The sequence below is a fragment of the Narcine bancroftii genome, chromosome 9, assembly GCF_036971445.1.
Source record: "Narcine bancroftii isolate sNarBan1 chromosome 9, sNarBan1.hap1, whole genome shotgun sequence".
Classification (NCBI taxonomy): domain Eukaryota; kingdom Metazoa; phylum Chordata; class Chondrichthyes; order Torpediniformes; family Narcinidae; genus Narcine; species Narcine bancroftii.
Genome location: NC_091477.1, coordinates 109339034 through 109355556, shown reverse-complemented (window position 1 = coordinate 109355556; position 16523 = coordinate 109339034). Strand labels below are relative to the sequence as shown.

General features: G+C 40.0%; 1 protein-coding gene and 1 long non-coding RNA gene across 12 annotated transcripts in view; both read left to right on the top strand.

Moving 5' to 3' along the window:
• Window positions 1–16523, top strand: part of mecom (MDS1 and EVI1 complex locus) — a 637277-nt gene that overhangs the window by 389617 nt on the left and 231137 nt on the right. The window lies entirely within an intron of this gene.
• The window catches only part of LOC138742621 (uncharacterized), a 116069-nt gene that overhangs the window by 77103 nt on the left and 22443 nt on the right, over window positions 1–16523 (top strand). The window contains exon 2 of the long non-coding RNA XR_011344286.1: window positions 7559–7712. This is a non-coding gene — a long non-coding RNA (uncharacterized lncRNA). The remainder of the gene's footprint in view (window positions 1–7558; window positions 7713–16523) is intronic.

Below are 16523 nucleotides of genomic sequence, written 5' to 3'. Positions count from 1 at the left end.
CCTGTTAGCATAGCTTAATGGCAACAAGAATTATGTGCTTGTCATGTGTCTGAGAGAATAAGTTGCGTGGATGCACAGAGAGAATGGGACAGATGGGATTGCACCACTGGGAGTTAGCATGGACTCAATAGCCTGCATGGCTGCCTCCTGTTTCAATTGACATGCACTGGAATGACATCAGATCTTCAGGTTACAACACGAGCAAGCAGAAAGTAACAGGCTCTTAAAATAACCAATATGGTGATTAACTGAAGCTGGAAGGACAGAGGCTTGTTGTGTAATGAGGCAAATGTTTAACTCTACCTGGATAGAATTAGACTACTTCTCTTACAGGTACAATGGCACCTGGTGAGGAAGGGGAAATATTATTTACCGGAGTGAAGTTTAAAATTACAGAAGCAATATTGATTGCACTGCTGTTATGAGAGATGATATTAATGGATTGATAGAGTTGTGGATCAAGTATTCAAGCACATTCATTTGGCTATTAGGTATTTTACATTTAGAGTTGTTCATGAAGATTGGAAATAGGTTTTTAATTTTAAATGCTGATTTCCTTAAAAAATGAAAATAAAAATAATCTTCAGTATCTTTATCAACCTCATTCAAATATAAAAGACAAAACGTATTCCAGATTTTTATTAGGGAACCATTGATTAAAATGCCCATGATAAAATTTTCTAAGCAACCAGTTGTTCCCAATGCTCAGTCTATTTCCCCTGAAACACAAATCCTTTCATCCCCTGTAGAGATGGGAGACATGACCATTTTGATTTAAAACTTGTCCTGTTCATTTGAATGGAACAATGCTTTAAAACTCAAAGCTGAAATGTTAAATGAGTTCACAACAGTGGACACATGATTTGAAGGATTCACTGAACAAGCACAATTGGAAGAAACTCCTGGACAATTTAAAACGGAGGACTCTGCTTTCCTAGACATTTAATTATTTCCATCTCCATAACAAGGCTGATACATTTTTTTGCAAACAGAAAATGGTATTTCACCACAGGAAGATTGAAAATTAAAAGTTTCAACTTTGACTTGATTCTTTCAAAACATTATTTCTTTCCTATTTTTCATTCTGTCCATACTGTTGTTGCCAACCTAGATAATGGAGCAGAATGAGTGAAGGACATGTATGAGTATTACAACAATTCCTGACTTGATTCAGGTTTGAATAGTACAACATAAACGGACCTGTCCTTTACTGCTATCCCCTCCTGAGATGGAAATGTAAAGGTAATTTATCTGCAATTATCAGTTGAAACGAGAATCTAATATCCCAAGATGTGAGAATTCCCCCTTAATTCTCAAACTCAAATATTAATGTATTTCCAGATAACTGTGTTTTCTTACCTAAGAATATAGCGCAACCTGGCACTGTGACCCAATCCTGAAATAGCGTCTTTAAAGTCAGTGGCTGGAATTTTGAAATTTCTCTGAATCCTTCTTTAAATACTCGAATGTTACTATCTGATAATTGAACACCAAAATGGACATCCACCTATGCAAAGGCTAACGGTATTAATGGACTAGAATATGCAAAAAAACATGAATAATGCGTGTGTACAATTGAAGGCTGGACCGCACATTTTTTTTGGAACATGTGTCCCTGTGAATTACAAAACACCAGGAGTTTGGAGCCAATCATCTGTTAGATTCATGGAAATGATAAATCATCCATAGTTTCAGCATAATTTTCACAAAGTTGCCAGGTTTATATATTACACTCACCAGAGGAATTCAATTCCAGTAAGTTATTATGTTACAACTTTTTTTTAACTATTGTTAATAATGGCCAACCAACATCTTTTGCCCTGAATATCGCAGAATGTGAACAATTTGAAGTGAGGAATCACATTCTTTCAAGCTGCATGTTATTGTTGAAGATTTTGAAAATGACTTGTTAAAGCTTGCTCTTGGGTTTTTTTTTGGTGTTTATTTTGGTTTTCCATCTCATTTCAAAATTTCATTCCCTCACTTGGATTCTTTACCAAATCAGACACAAAATATGCTAATTCACTTTTTCAGTCCTTCCTCGGTTCATTTCTGTCCTTTGATTTCATTGAGTAAGGACACATGCAGCTCTTTTCCCTGGTGAGCACCAAGGTTCCAGATTCCCAACTGCTTCACCTCAATGTTATCTACTCGCACTCTCAGCAAATTTGCGGGCAAAAAGGTTAGAATGTGCACAATCAAGCCTAACAGGGCTCATCACGAGAATCCCTGCTCTAGCACAATCTGGCCTATTATAATAATTTGGCTCTTTAGGCCAGCTGCCAAAATGCTTCATTAGGAATTTAGCATCTGGTTATTTTCTGGCTTTCAAAGTCATTCTTTTGTGAATGTCCAATGTACTGGAAGCCTTGCAATGTTGTAAATTTAATATTATCTAATGAGATTCAGAAGCACATTGAAAGAAAATATTGCCTGAGCTTGTTTTATGGGCTAGTGTTTAATCATTTTTTGAAAATTCTTCATGGAGTGCTGATTGGTATCAAAATAGCACACAACTCCATAAAAAAAAGTACATGTAGATAACATCATAGAGAGAACAAAGACCCTCTTTTTTTCTGCAAAGTGCAATCTAACTCAGTATGCTGCTGCATTGTAAGCAGACACCTGGGTTGCCTGTGAGCTCAGTCGTTTTGGTTTTCAACATTACAACTTTTATCCATGATAAAAGGAGAATCACTAAATCCCATTGATTCAAACCACCCCATTTTCAGAATTTGAGATGGTTTGTAATTGTCATATTTAATCCTGAATCTCCCTCATTTAATTTGGACAGGCTCAGTTGAAAGACAGAAGCAAAAGAAACAAATTGCTCCAAAATGGTTTTAATATTGTAAATGAAGATAGTGGACAAATCAATCACTAGTTATTTAAGAATCTTATCTTCTGTAGATTATTCTGACAAGGTGCTGATAGATGCAAAATTGGAGACACACAGTTTCTGTCATCTCTCACAAAATGGGACTAAAAATCCAATGTGTTTATTTTTACAGTTTCCTGGATGCACATCCTGAGCAGACTGTATATGCACAAGTGCTTTTCTTTCTATTTCTCTCAATATGATACCCAAGACCAGGCAAGAAACATGCAGAATTACTCTTACCCTTGGCAACAACAGAGGGAAAATGAATTTGGGGTGATAATGCAGCACTGCGTCTTATCTCATTAATATATGACAAATGGGTTGATTTAAAATTGACCCTTGTTTATTTATGTTGCATCTGTCTTCATCTTTGTCTGTGTGCAGTGGGGGCCTGGAAGAGGAACACCGTGCGTGCAAGTCCATTGTAGCAAAAGAGCTGATTTGCTAAAAATATGACAGGATTTGTTTAAACACAATAGTGAGAAAGGAATAGTATCATGGCCTTGCTTGGGTGTAGTAGCCGTGATATCACAAGCTTGATAAATGTATTAAGGAAGTAATTTGGGAATACAATATGAGGGTGTTTTTTTTTTCTCCCTTGGACGTCTGGTGATTTAGAACAAATTTTAAGATTTATTTTGGAAGATTAATTAATTATTTTTAAGATTAATTAAAGCCACTGATTAAGTGGTCGTGCAGATTTACTGTGAAATACAGTGTCATCACAATTTCTCGCAACTCAGCAGATAAAACTGTCCTTGTGTGGCTGGACCATTATGTCCCATGTTACAATGTAACCCGAAGGTCTTTATCATGACCAGCAGCTTAATCAGGCAGCCAAACATTTTTAAGCTGTGGTAGCCATTATAATACTGATTGGTTTTCAGGTATTCTCACTATTTACAAGTTGAAAAATGAGTGAACAATATTACTGTTTCAAGTTGGTCACAAGCCATTTGTAGATACTGTGCTTGGTGTTCAGCTTTGTGAACCCCAATTTATAAACATAACATTTCATCTTTTCTTCTGTGAAATAAAATTAGATAATGCTCAGCATCTCTTCCAATTCAAACTATTGCCACCCAAACTATTGATACCTCTAACAAATGAAAATGGGAACATTTAGATCAGTGGTTCTCAGCTTTTTTCTTTCCACTTTCACATACTCATTTAGGTCATTCCTATGCCATAGGTGCTCTGTGATTAGTAAGGGATTGGTTAAGGTGGTATGTGGGTGGAAAGAAAAAGTTTGAAAACCACTGTTTTAATCGTACCTAATTGACTCGTTATGTGTACGGTTTCATAACTCCAAAGGAAATGAGACGATGACTATTTTTCTCTAGCAAAATATTTCAGTAACAATTGGGTCTAGAGTAGTGGTTCTCAACCTTCCCTTCCCACTCACATACCACCTTAAGCAATCCCTTACTAATCACAGAGTACTGATGCATAGGGATTACTTAAATTGGTATGTGAGTGGAAAGAAAAAGGTTGAAGATCACTGATTTTAGATAGACACAGGAAGATGCTGGGAATGAAGGGATGTTGATGATGTGTACGCAGCATTGTTTAAGCTTGATTTGGGTGTCGTGTTCAGGGCAGACATTGTGGGCTGAAGGGCCTGTACTGTACTGTTCCATGGTCTATCAACAAACATTGAAATACTACATTTGCTTTCCCCAGGAAAATAGTTAATATAGATTGTGAATAGTTAGGGCTCAAACATCAATCCCTGCGGATCTCACTTCTCCAAGCTTGCCAACTTGAGAAGCATTCTTTGTTTTATCTTTATACCCATGCTTTAATCAATAAGTACTATGAAACACTTTAGCGAATTCCAATTTTAAAAGCAAAATCCTTTTATTTTCCTTTCTTGGTGTTCACTATTATAATTTCTGGGAACTCTTAAAATGTTGTCAAAGTACATTGGTTCTGTTTAATTTCCAATTAAAAAAAAATGTTTTATTACTACTTCCAAGATGATGGATTATAGCATTGTTCCAATACCAGATGTCATGTTAACTGATTTATAGTCTCTTGCATTCTGTCTCCATCCTTTCTTAAATAGGGATGGTAGATCTCAGGAACGTTAGAGGATTTCAGTAATTTTGTAACACCAATGCATTCAATAACTCTACAACTACTTGTTTTAAAACATATCACATCTGGGGAAGCTTCTCAACCAATTTTTGTTTGGTGATTTATGTTTCAGGATGAGAATATCACTTGTCCCCATTATTTCTTGATTTATAATTTACAATAGTATAGCTATTTTGTGGAGGTCACTTGGCTACTTCCACCAATTTCTACTTTCCCTTCTGCTTTTCATCCCTACCCAAATTGATCTCCCATCTGAATTTCTGAGCCAAATAATGATCCGACAAATGATGTCAGGCAAAGTTCCATATTTAGTCTCGGCTTTCCTTCATGGTGTTATATTTGTTAACCGAGTTTTCAACCATAGGACATTACAGCACAGAAACAGGCCCCTTGGCCCTTATAGTCTGTGATCTATTATTCTGCCTAGCCCCACTGAGCTGTACTTGGGCTATATCCCTCCATACCTCTCTCATCCATGTACCCATCCAAATGTTTCTTGATTGTCAAAATTGTCCTTGAATTCGTCAATACACTGCAATGCACAGGTGTGGAAATGCAGCTTTCACAAACGTCTGAAGTTGTTTAGCAATTCTCTCCAGAATCACTGACTATCCATCAGTGTGATCTAGCCCAATGTTACAATAGAATTACAACACTGGGGAAAATTAAGAAAAGGAGTGACACAGCAAGATAAGCTTTTGCCAGATACCCAGGTTCAGTCCTGAGCTCAGGTTGCTGACTATGTGGGGTTTGCATATTCTTCTCTATGACTGTGTTCCACAGTCCCACCACTCTCTGCATGAAGAATTTCCCTCTATTGTTCTCTTTAAACTTTTCCCCTTTCAGCCTTAATTCATGTCCTCTAGTTTTTAATCTCAGTGAAAAAAACCTGTTTCCGTTTATTCTATTGATACCCATAATTTTGTAACGCTATCAAATCTCCCTTCATTCTTCTAAGCTCCAGGGAATAAAGTGTTTAATTTTCCCCCTGTAACTCAGTTCCTCAAGTCTGAGCAACATCCTTGCAAATCTCCTCTACCCTCTTTCAATCTTATTGATAACCTTTCTGGAGTTAGATGAGCAAAACTAAACACAACATTCCAAATTTGGCCTCACCGATATCTAATACAACATCCCACCCCATATCATCCCTACATCTATGTTCATAATTGACTTATGAAGACTAATGTATCAAAAGCTATCTTTATGACCCTATCTAACTGTGACATTACTTTCAGGGAATTGTGTATCTGCATTCCCGGCTCCCTCTGTTCTGCCGCATTCTTCAATGGTTCAATGGTTTGTCCTTCCAAGGTGCAATACCTCACATCTGTCTGCATTCAATTCCATTTGCCATTTTGCAACCCATTTTTCCATCTAGTCCAGATCCCTCTGCAAGCTTTGAAAGCCTACCTGGCTGTCCACTACACATCTAATCTTGACATCATTTGCAAATTTGGTGATCAACCTTACCATAGTATCATCCAGATAATAAACAACAATGGACCCAACACTGATCCTTGAGGCACACCACTAGTCACAGGCCTCCAGTTAGACAGACAATCCACCCACTACCTCTTCTCCTGTAAAGACCGTCTAATTCACTACTTCACCATGAACACCAGGCAACTGAACCTTCCTGACTACTCCCCCATGTGGGACTTGTCAAAAGCATTGCTAGAGTCCATATAGACAACATCCTTTCCTTCATCAACTTTGTAAGATTGGTTAATAGATTAAACTTCATGGATCTGTTCCATGGGAACTTATTTTAGAAGTTCAGATGCAAGGAATCACGTTTGAGATGTGTTGACTCTTAGTCCTCAAAGGATGATTTAGAACCCATCACGTCTGCACTGACCATCAATCTTCATCTACACTAATTCTATATTAATCTCCTGTTTTGTTCTGCTACATTCTAATCAATTCTTCCCCCAACATTCCACCATTTTTCTACACAGCAGCGAAATTCACAGTGGCAAATAAATCACCAATCTGCCTGTCTCTGGAATGTGGGAGAAAACCAGAATACCCAGAGGAAGCCCACACAGTCAGAGAGGAATATGCAAACCCCACATAGACAGCAACCTGAGCTCAGGACTGAACCTGGGTATCTGGCAAAAGCTTATCTTGCTGTGTCACTCCTTTTTTTAATTTTCCCCAGTGTTGTAATTCTATTGTAACATTGGGCTAGATCACACTGATGGATAGTCAGTAATTCTGGAGAGAATTGCCAAACAACTTCAGACGTCTGTGAAAGCTGCATTTCCACACCTGTGCATTGCAGTGTAAAAGAATGGAACACACTGGAAGTCATATGCCTGTGTACCTGTAGCACACAAAACCAGGTTCCTTGCAGTATCTTGGCGCACCTGACAATAAATAATTCAATTCAATTTCACTTATTTCAATCGAGTAACAGACCTTTAAAAAGATAATTGAAATCTAGTAGTTCCTTTTTTATTTTAGTTAATATTTCCAATTAATTTATGCTTTTCAAATATGTTTCAATACTTACATTTTAATGTGAGAATCATTTTAATTTTGTTACTTGAATATATTTCACTGGGTCATCAGAGACATTTCGAGAGCATGGAAAAAGCTGAGAGACAGAGGCGTCAGTCTTGAAAAAGGAAGCACTTTCAACATTACTACATTCCCTCCCTACTGCATTGAAGTGTCAGCCGAGATTATGGAGTGGGTTCCAGTATCACTACACTCTTACCCTGAGGTGAGAGTTATACCAATGAATCAGTAAATAAGTCACTTGGTTGAATTGCAGGACAAGCACCATGGGTTTAGACATTTGTGAGATGGAAAAATTGTGCAGCAAACTCGCTGGTTACTGGGGCAGCACTGAAGTTAAATGCAAAAGGGTTTGAGTGAGCTTGACGGGATAGATCCTGGCACTGCTTCTCCTGGTGGAGGAGTCCAGAAAAAGAGCACAGATTTAAGATAAGAGATCAGCTGTTTAAGTCTGATATCACATTGTATATCTTTTTTTCAGGGGTTATGTATCTTTAAAGTTCTCTATCCCACACAGTAGAGGGAGCTGAGTTATTAAGTACGTTCAAGGCAAAAAATATATATACAATGGGGAATCATAGGTTATGAGAAAGAGGAGAATGATCAGATCAGCCATGATCTTTTCAAATCCCAGAGCAGGCTCAGAGGGCCAATTCCTGTTCCGATTTCTTCTAATTACATTTTCCACTGAGTTGTGCTTGCGATACCAATGTGGACCCCAAATTCCCTCACGGTTCACTTCATCTTGCAGAGCAGTTGGAGAATCGAGGGCATTTGGCTCCAAAAGGTAACAGGGACTTAAAAGGTTGATATTGGGTAAGGGATGGATTGTAGATGATCAGGTAAGTTCATTTCATCTCAAAAAAATCAATCATTTACATAGTATCACTGGGTTTTCAGGTAACCTGTTGAAAGGTAGTTTATGGGCACCAACTTGTTAACAGCAGTGAGCCATCAATCCTGGAATACAAAAAAGCTACCACTTGCAGATTCAAATTATAATTTCTGGACCCTATATGTTTCCAAATTGCTTTTATATTTTTTTATATTGTGAATATGTTTTTAAGGTTAGTTTGCATTATTGACCCAACTTCCAAGCAACAGGTGATACATCAAATCATAAAAGAACATTGAGAACTTATCAAGAAGTTCACTTTTTAAACTTAGATTTTTTTTAAAAATCTGAAATGCGGCATAAATAAGCTAAAACTATTTTGCAGTCAGTGATAATCGGGTGGCATGCTATCACAGCCAGTGGAACTGGTTTGTCACAGCTCCAGTAACCCAAGATCAATCCTGACCCCAGTGTTGTCTGTGTGGACTGTTCACAGATGTCATGGGCTTCCCTGGGCGCTCTAGCTTCCTCCCACATTGGTTAATTGTCCACTGCAAACTGCTTCCAATGCGTAGATGAGTGGTAGAAGAATCTTGAAGGAAAGAGAAGTTGGTGGGAATGTGTGAAGAATAGTTTCGATGAGAAAATCTATAGGGGATTGGGATTCCCCTGCACAAACTCAATGGACCCAAGTCACCTCAATGCAATGCACCAGAACTAAAAAGCATAGAAAAATTCAGGAAAAATGGCTGACTGCTCAAAGTGAGGAGGAGGAAGTCCACAGGAGAATCCAACCCTTTCAATTCTGGATCCCCTGTGAATTCCAATACTGAAGGGCCATTTCTCAAGCAACTAAGCTGGGAACCAAGAATCAATTAAATAAAACAAGTGTGATAGTTTCTGATTAATTTTAAAGATGAATGGGTTATGGGAAAGAATCTCCCAGTTGACAGCACTGGTAGGTTATAGGTCACAGTGAGAAGTCACTAGGGGTTTTTATGCACAAAAGCCACCTTTATTGCTGCTCAAGTTTTTTTTAAAATAGGTGAATTTACCTTTTATGCAGAGGATGGAAAAGGCAGCACAGCCCTTTTATGTAGCCCAGAGCAGCATGCTTGCTTCTCAGGGCAAAAGGGGCTGGGATGTATAGCCCAGCAGCGGCTGCCTGGTGATAGCTCCGCCACCCCACTGCCTTACAGCTCCCCTGCGCCGCTGCTTGGCAGCCCTGTCAGGATTGGGCAGCGTAAGAGAGCAGCAGCAGGGGATCAGTGTGAAGGACCAGGGTGACGTGAGGGAGGTGGTGGCATTTGAGAGTTGGCAGGGTGGAAGAGCGGCGTGTGGGAGTGGCAAGATGGAGCTGGGCTGCATAGGGAAAGGGCAGCATGAGGGAGCAGGGCGAGCGAGCGCAGCCTGACAGATGCACCAGCCATTCAATGACAGCACAGCGAGATAACGGGGTAGTCAGCACGACGTCAATTCTCCTACCTTCCTGTTTGGAGCCACATTCAATAGCAATCCTTTTATGCAGAAGGTGGAGTGACTTCACTCCACCTCTCTAAGTGTACCCCACTAGGCAGATGAAAGATGGAGCGAATTTGAACAGTCAATCTGCCTTCGGATCTTTTGTGGATGTAAGTGCAGCGGTGTAAAGTCAGAGAATCTCGGTATTTACATTCACTTTTTTTTCTATAAAAGGGCCTATTGATTCAACCTTTGCTGCACCATTTACTTTACAAAGCCAGCGGGCTGGTTGACAATGGCGACATCTTAGTGTGTCATGAGCTTCACACACAAAAAAAAGCTGAAATAAACAGTTGAAGAAGTAAAAACTTCAGTTATCATTATCATAGGATTCGAGGTCAACGTCTCTCTTTCCCTATCCCTCTGTCTTCGTTCCTCCATCTCCCAACCCCTTCCTTTCCATTCAAAGCTATGCTCTCCCCATCACATCAGTTTTTTTCCTTCTACCCTCTCACCTGACCTGTTAGCCAGCACTCCTTCCCCTGCCCCTTCTTCCCTTCTCTCCTCTACTCCCCTCCCCCTCCTTTCTATTCAGGCACCTGCCTGGTTTTTGCTCGTGCCTTTTAATGAAAGGCTCAGGACTTCTTGTAGATGTGATTCCTGCCGAACTCCTCCAGTATTTTGTGTAATGGCGTGGCCCGTTTAGAGTTCTTTTCAGTCGGCTCAGATGAACAAAAGTAAGCAATTGGTGGCACTGAGAATCAGTCTGATGAACAGAGGAAGTGGTTGAGGTGGGTGCACTTCTAATACTTCAAGGACATCTAGAAACGTACATGGATAGGAAAGGTTTAGAGGGAGATGGGTCAGTTGCAGACAAATGGTGCGAGCTTGTGCGGAAACTTGGTCGGTCTGGACAAGTTTGGGCCAAAGGGCCTGCTTCCGTGCTGTGAACTCTTTTGAATCCTCGTGGCTGCCTTTCTAGCCACCATCCTTCCTGTGCTCCCCTTTGGCAGAGTCTGAGCTTGACGTACTGCATGGTAACAGGCCCACGCCACCCAAATGAACCTAATCAACCTACAACCCCTGTACGTTTTGAAGGGTAGGAGGAAACCAGAGCGTCCAGAGGAAACCAATGGGGAGAACGTACAAGCTCCTTACGGACAGCGCCGAATTTGAACCCGAGTCACTGGCACTGTAATAGCGTTGAGCTAATTGTGCTGCCCTCACCATACACTTCTCTACCCACATAACAACATGGTAATAATGTTGCAAAGAATTTGAAGAATGGCAAAGGTGGTTGTTTGGCATTTTCATTGCCTTGGTGATAAATTCACAGAAATTAATTCAAACAAAACTCTAGCAAAGCTGACGTCATACATTAATTGTCTGAGATTAACTCCTTTAAAATGGCATCATGTTACCATGGTTTTGGGAATATCTTTATGGCTGCAAGCATGTGATTTAGGCAATGAAATGGCATTGGTATGTGAATAATGTATTAACTGTTAGCAGTTGAACTGATCATACCAGAGATCTTTTTCAAACTCTCTCTGATGTGTTCAAGCAGTTCAGCTTTTAAAATAGAGAGACAGATGTGAAAAGATTGAGGGGGAAAAAATTCTTGTAACATTGAAGGAAGCACTATAAAGAGAAGTTATGTAGAATGCGTACAGGACACAGCTGGAAACATTTCCCATATTTTGGCTGAACATCATTCAAAGCTGGGTAAGTGTCATTTCAACACGTCCTTTTGTTATCAACATTGCATAGAAACCTTTCAAAACACCAAAACCAAAAAGACTATTTTGTTTAAAGTCCAAATAACCATGATTTCATTTAAGATAGCAATAGAAGATTTATAATCTCTCTCAGTTGGAGTTGGTCGAGCAGCAGAGAAAAGAATGATGAAAGCTGGACATCTGTGATGTGGACTTGGTAGAGATGGTACAGAGATAATGGGCTCATCCTTTGGGGTGTGTTTGGCACACACTTTTGTGCTCATTATTAGCCTTATTCATGTCTATTCAATGTTAGCATCCATGCATGTGCTAAAATACAACACAGGCTTGCATACATTACTCTATTTTTCACGCAATGAATTAAATCTTGCTCTAAACAAATTCCTCTCCAAAGTAGGGTCCAGTTAACAAGGAAAATGTGGTTGACTGAAAGAAGATTTAGTGAATTACACACCTGTGCCTTCCCGAACTAACCTAACAATAATCAACCTTATCTTTTGCTGCAAACCTTTGAAGGGCAGAATTTGTTTTACATATTGAAAGGAAGGTATTGGTTTTATCTGATCTGGCCACACTAAGGCACTGATAAGAGATTCAGGAAGAAGACCTTAATTCTCCATAATATGGAATAATCTCAACTGTAGATGATTCCATTCCTTTTATATTTGTAGCAGCACTTTAGAGTGTGTTCCATGTCCAAATGCCGAAGGCCCCTGTAAAACAGATAAAGGTAATGATTCACCTTAAACATGGTAACTATATGAACCATCACATAGAGTGGTGACCATAGTAATGTTACTTAAAAAATGAGGTGATATCTTAAAAACTTTGAAATCATCTTCTGAAGAATTCCATCCAAAAATCGGAGTGGGGGGGGGGGTGCAGGTGGGGAGGTGTGCAGGTATGTATGTATGTATATATAGACAGAGAGAGTGAGAGACAGATAAAAAGAGAGAGAGAGAGATACGCATAGATATAAGGTGTGTGTGTGTGTGTGTGTGTGTGTGTGTGGAGGGGGAGAAGTGCAAATTTAATCCTGCGGAATTCAAAGACCTAAAATGGGGGGCCAACAGCCAAGAGGAACTCCAGACAAAATGACATTATTAACAAGACGTTTTTTGTTCAATAACCTGGTCAGCTCATAATCTAATTGGGAAGGTACTTGGGATCCTAAAGAGATCAGAAGGTATCCCTGACACTCCATTCCTTGTTGGTCAGGAGAAAGATCTTTCAAGGAATATTGAGACCATTTCTGTCCATGCTACTGTTTCCATAGAACCCTTTGGCATACCTCCATCACCACCCCTGTCAAAGTATTACAGGCACCCAACACTCTAGGTGTAAAGAGCCTACCTCTGACATCTCCTCCAAACTTTCCACCACTTAACTTAAATAGATGCCCTCTGATATTGGCCGTTGCCACTCTGGGAAAAGGTGCTGGCTCTCCACCCTATCTACGTCTATCATGATTTTGTACACCTCTATTAAAATGCCTCTCATCCTTTCTCCAAAGAGAAGTCATGTTCTCTAATCCAGGCAGCATCCTGGTTAACCTCCTTTGCTGTCCAGGGAACTGTTTCCATACATCCCTCTGGAATACCTTCCTCGTCCCATTTATTCTGTGTCCAACTCCAAGTCACGAGGATCAGCCATTTAAGCTTGATAAAACTTTACCAGTAAAACTATAGTTTCTATCTAATCAGAGAATCACCGAAAGGGAGAAGGAACAGTTTGACCCATCACACCCATCCCATCTCTATGAAGGAGATTTTTGATTGATTTTTTTCCCCTCTACCCCTTTTCCTTTGCCCTACAAATTCTGAATTTATCCAAACTAAAATGTCAGTATCCAAGATCTTATTGTTCTGAAGTCCAGACCAATTAACACATAATGGTTACTGCCCAAGAACCTCAATTTTTCATTTGGAGGTTAGTTTTCTTGCCAATGTCATGCCAAACGATGATAATCTTCATGCTGCACATATAATAAAGGAGTGGGTACTGATCAAGGAGCATTCTTTGGTGAATTATCAGGAAATCCTCAACTCAATTTATTTTTAAGTTGAACAGAATCAATCAAGACATCAATATTTTTGAAGCATGATGGCATGAAGTAAGTTGTTCATCCAAAATAGGGCTGACTGCCAGCTGGTCTCCCAGTGCTCATCCAAAGGTGTTCAAGCAAACCTTAAAATGAGCAGCAAATGTACCTGCTCGTTGAGATGGGATCCCATTTAACTGAGGCTGATTCCTCGATACACACAATAGAAATGGTTCAAAGCAGCCAAGCCAAAGGATCCTTGCAAAGGATCAAAGGGAAAAGCAGTGGCATTGATTAGATGTGAGACAAGGAGCAGCCTCAGTGAGTTACTATACCAAGACACCCCCACTAACCCTTGAAAGACTCATTTTCAGCTCTGCTTCACCTAGCAGTTGCCAGATATCTTGCTGCTCTTCCTCCCTGCCCAATCTGCATTCAAACTATAAAGAGGGATCCTTGGCACCAGCCACCATTGCCCTCGTAATTGGCCACCTCCACCACAGCTCTTCCTTTGCAAGTCCAAGGAGCCAGGTGACTACTCACCTGAAAGATGAGTCAGCAACAATTGAAAAGGGTGGCAGTGACACACAGTTGTCATTTTGCTGATGTCATTTCTGGGCAGCCCATTTGCTGACAGGAGATGGTTTAAACATGAAAGGCAGAGACCACAACCAGCAGTTCAATCCCAACTATAATGATTGAAATTGCAGATATAATAGGGTCTGAGTTGCCCAACCAATGGTCCTTGAGAGCCGTGGTCTCTTAGCTCCATCAAGTGTCCTTGCTTCCAGTATTTCAAATGAAGTGGGGGGAAAAAAAACAGGAGTTTGCTGCTGTTATTGGCTTCTACACTTCATTCCAGGTCATATTTCTTAATAGAAAAATGTCCAGACGGCTTGCTAATTTCCCTAGTGCCATCCATGCATTCCTGCAGATCTAGTGCACAATGCCAGTTTCTTCAAAGCTGTTTATATATCCCACAGTATCCAGTTTCTAAAACTCCTCTACATCCTCCTGTCTCTTGTCCTTTCCCCCACATCCCTTGTCCACATTTAACACAATTTATTTACTGCTTAATCACCATTACACAGCTCATACCATACTGTATCCACTTTTTACACATTGAAATTATAAAGGCCCATTTACAAAACTCATAAAATGAATTTCATGTTCTGCTCTCAATTCTGCTCACAAACATTAACCACGCACCATGTGAAATTTGATTGGCAAGCTCTCTACTTGGCTTTCCTCTCTCCTTTTTACACTGAATAATGGAAATGTATTTCAATGTATGAGATGTTCAAGAGAAGCTGACAGCTACAGAGCAGAATGAAGGATTATACCACACTGACCCCTGTCATCTTGCTCTGACATACAGGTTACCCCCAAAACTCTGCAACTCAACGGCATTCACAGGCTTCTGTCACAACATGCTAAACTTCTGGGAAGGTTAATGGTGCTGTAAATCTAACAGGCTATTTTAGTGCCAGCATGTGGATATAAAATATCATGCGACAGGGCAGAAGATCAGATGTTGAAGAATGGGGCACGATTGAAAACCTTGACTAAAATAGAGCTTTAAGATCAAAGGTTTGCTTGATTGGCTGGCAGCTTCATAGAAGTGTACAATACTGTTTCAAAACTAATTGCGGGATTTTTTTGTGTGCAGGGTGGAGGGCTGTGGAGTATTATTTTGAATTAGCTCCAGTAAAACTCTTTAAACTGATTTTTTAAGTACTTTTTATTGCTTTCTGATCCATGCCATGTTTTGTGGCTTGTGGTACCAATACACTGGCATCAATAGATTTAACCACAATTGCATCCTGAGCTGTCACATGGTTATTGTCATCCTGCTGACACTCTCTCTTCAGACGCAGCTCAACTTCATCATATTGCTTGTTTTCCAAAGGTAAACTAGCCATAGCTCTTGGCAAATGAGTGTTTTTCCCCTGCAGCAAGGTGGAGTTATTGGGTCACCCTGTACTATCCAAAATGGCAGAGAAGATGATCCTGGTCAATTTTAAAGACATTGAGGAGTGAGGATGAAAGTCCCTTAAGAAGTAGGGCAGATCAATGCATCATTAAGTGACCTTAATCTAAAGATGGCATAGAAAGGTTATTTTCAGGGCTAATTATTTTAGGTGCCAGAGCTCACCAAAAATGGTGACAAGGAGGTGCCAGAGCAGTGCTCCAGTGAGCTCTGGCAGCACTGCACCCCTGGGTATTTTGCCTTTGTGGTGTTGGGAGGAGTATGTAAGTTTAGTGGGTTTACAGAGAGACGAGTCTGGATACAAGTGTTACAATCACACATAACTTTTATTAAAGCACAGGAAACTAACAGGGGAGAACATTAAATGGTACTCGGCCACTATTTCACTTAAGCAACGATATAGACATTCCCCTCAGACTTCGGTTGGACTCCCAACAACGGTAAACCTATACTTGACCGACTCACACACTACAAACAGGGACTCTTACACACACCTGGTTCCCTGTACTAATGGGATTGCGGCTGTCTGTGTGGACCAACCTAGAGGCTCACCTTACCCGCAATACTTCCTGTGATGGAGCGATATCATGGACTTGGACCACAAAGCAGAGAGAAAGAATGTGCATTCAGATTCAGATCTGGGCATCCAGCCAATAATAACCCTAGGTGATTTAAATTAGCCAATGACAAGGTGTTCACTAATGGGTGGCTGGAGTCCAACCTTGATTGACAGGTGATGTGACTTCTGAATAAGTTTCAAATAGAGGGGACACGTGACCACTTGCAATACACACACATTCCAGACAGGGAGGTCATGTTTCTTCCACATACAACATTCTGCCTCTCAGAAGTCACATTACTCTGCAATCAATAAGTCTATGTTCATGTTATAATTATATAAAAAAAGAACATAAAGACATGTTAGAATAAAAGTGATCTCAATATTAGAA